Consider the following 3,076-nt stretch of genomic DNA (forward strand, 5'->3'; position numbering starts at 1 on the left):
GTGTGTGTATTTATGTATGTATTTATGTATGTATGTATGTATGCATACCGGGTGGGTGAAACGTAAGTAGGCATTAACAATAGGTAATAAAATCCGTATTCTTTTTACAAATCTATTGAAACAAATGATATATGTCTTTTTATTACATGGCAAAATGAAAGTAAATCTTCATATTTCAACGTAAGCACCGGTGGTGCCAACCAGTTTCCTCATACGGCCAGGGATGGAATGAACAACCTTCTGAAAGACGTTGTCTGGGATATCATTGAGAACCTCCTGAATCTGTGTCTCCAAGTCCTCCAGTGTGCAAGGTTTTGTCTTGTACACCTCTTTTGTGCAAACCCACAGGTAAAAATCACATGGAGTGAGATCTGGACTTCTTGGAGTTATGGACTTCTGCAGTCATAGTCCTCAGGTTTTAGCTCCTGCATGTAATGGGGTTACCACGGACGAAAATTCAATTCTTTATACAACACCGTACTTATGGTGTGTTTCGTCGGTCCACTTTCACGAGCTGCTTGACGTGTTGATTTTTGTTTGCTGTGATTAAACATTACCTGCACTGTTGCCACGTTCTCCGCTGATCGAGATGTGGTTGGACGGCCACTTCTTCCTCCCCGTGGTCATCAGCTTTGCATGGCAACTTTTTATTGTCTCCGGACGTACTGTTGCAGGCTTACCTTTCCATGCGTGCCATCTCTGAACCAAGACAAAAGAATTCCACATTTCATAGCGTGCTGCTATCTTAGCTCGTTCCTGAACAGTCAAGCGACCGGCCATCGGGATTATAAGAAATAAGATAATAAGAAAATAAGAAATCCTCATTAGTTTTGTCTGTTCAAAAAATGTCTTCGTCATGACTTCAGTGATACTAAAAATTCTATAAGCAATTTCTAATACCTAGTTACTTTCCACCCACCCTGTATATATACATGTTTGTATTTATATTTCTCCCCCACTCTCTCTTTCTCTTTCTCTTTCTTTCTCTTTTTCTCTGTCTCTCTATTTACCTATCTATCTATATCTGCAAACACACACACACATACACACACACACACACACACACACACACACACACACACACACACACATATGGATATGTGTATTGCTGGATACAGACATCTGAATTTCTCATTATGTATGCATGTATGTATGTATGCATGCATGTATGTATGTGTGTGTGAGTGTATATATACATGTATGTAAGTACGTATGGATACACACACATACACAGATGACTAGGTTTTCTGGTATTGCTATGATTGTTTCGCGAGGAGATGTAAGCATAGTGCAGTAAGGTATGCTGCATACAAAACACCCACAAGATTACGTAGTATCTTGTGCGACTCTCAACTCATCAGGTTTACCAAATAAACAAGCGAAGAGCGAGAAGTTGATTAATCAGAAAAATACATTTCAGAAATGTAAAGTAGGCGGGACTACAAACGACGGAGGTCATAGGTTAAAGAGGTATTTCTACTCCAAAAATGTTATTAAACATAGTAACCTTGTTCGTAAGATTTGGTAATGCCAGGCGTGACCCTCGACACTATTGAAACAGGTTCAACGAACAGCTGCTAACGCTGCTCTGAAAAGAAAGAAAGAAAGAAAACAACATTTGCCGTGTTATATCTGTATACCTTGGCAATGTTGATACCGCTGGTCATTCAGTTGTCTCTACATTGTTTCGGTTTCGTTAGATGAGAACAAACGAAACCTTATCGTTGGTTATTTAAAACAATTCACCGAAATTTGTTTTTCTTCGGCAAAACAGATTCTCATTTAACTGACCTTTTTTTTAATCTTAAAAATGAATAGCTCTCATGACGTCATAATATTGCGCTCGTTCATGCAATAACAATGTTTTTGTAATGTCGACAATTTCAATTGATTAAACGTCGCTTGTTTGGTTTCTTTTACAGCCATTTTTGTATGAGTTTTGGTAACGAAAGAATGTGCTTAAAGCGGGAACATTATTTTGATAATCCAAGGCTAGCTATTATGACGTCATCAGAAGTATTCCTTATGTGATTTGCTATTTTTGCTTCTCGCCAAAAGTCAAGTATCAATGTCTAACATCAACAGAAGATCACAAATATTGGTTTCAAATTTTGGCACAAGGCCAGCAGTTTCGGAGGAGTGAGTTAGTCGATTACATCGACCTCGGTACACAGCTGGTACTTATTTTATCGAACCCGAAAGGTTGAAAGGCAAAAACGACCTCGGCAGAATTTGAACTCAAAACGTAAAGACGGACGAAATGACGCTAAGCACTTTGTCCGGCGCGCCAACGATTCTGAAAGTTCTCCGTCTTGAGGACCAGAAAAAGGATCAACTGAGTGTAGAAGTATGTGATTGACTGGGGCACATCTCGTGGTCTTGAAGAATTTATTGATGCGGCATTAAATTTTGCGAATTGAAGTGAAGTGATGATTGTTATTGATTCATTATTAAAATATGGCATAAGGCGGTGAGCTGGCAGAATCATTAGGACGCCGGGCGAAACGCTTAGCGGTATTTCGTCTGTCGCTACGTTCTGGGTTCAAATTCCGACGAGGTCGACTTTGCCTTTCATCCTTTCGGGGTCAATAAACTAAGTACCAGTCACGCACTGGCGTTGATATAATCGACCTAATCCCTGCCCCCAAATGTTGAGGCCTTGTGCCTATAGTAGAAAGGATTATTAAAGTAGGGCATCATACAAATGCAGCAAGCTGGCGGAATCGTTAGCACGCCAGGCGAAATGCTTACGGTATTTCGTCCGTCTTTATGTTCAGGGTTCAAATACCGCCGAGTTCGACTGTTTTTTTTTGTGTGGATTTTTGTCTTTTAACTTAACGGTTCGACAGAAACCGAGTAGAGGGTGAAAAATGCGCTTATTTTGGTAGTTTTGACTTGGAGTCCCTCTAAGCGTGAGGCATTATTGTATAGTAATGCCTTTATATAAATTAGATTACATATATTTATGGAAAAAATGATGTTTTTTTTCCTTATGAGGTTTTTTCACGCTAACTACTTGATAAATTCTTATAAAGCCTTTATCCTAATATTGTATCCTAATATATATATACATATA

General features: G+C 39.1%; 1 long non-coding RNA gene across 1 annotated transcript; it reads right to left on the bottom strand.

Annotated features, from left to right (window-relative positions):
- Positions 1–113: 113 nt before the first annotated feature.
- Positions 114–2,181, bottom strand: LOC128247886 (uncharacterized). Its single transcript, XR_008264193.1, has 2 exons — positions 1,508–2,181; positions 114–756 (listed from the first exon to the last, which is right to left on the bottom strand). It is a non-coding gene; the product is annotated as an uncharacterized LOC128247886 (long non-coding RNA).
- Positions 2,182–3,076: the final 895 nt, after the last annotated feature.

This window comes from Octopus bimaculoides, chromosome 5, assembly GCF_001194135.2.
Source record: "Octopus bimaculoides isolate UCB-OBI-ISO-001 chromosome 5, ASM119413v2, whole genome shotgun sequence".
NCBI lineage: Eukaryota > Metazoa > Mollusca > Cephalopoda > Octopoda > Octopodidae > Octopus > Octopus bimaculoides.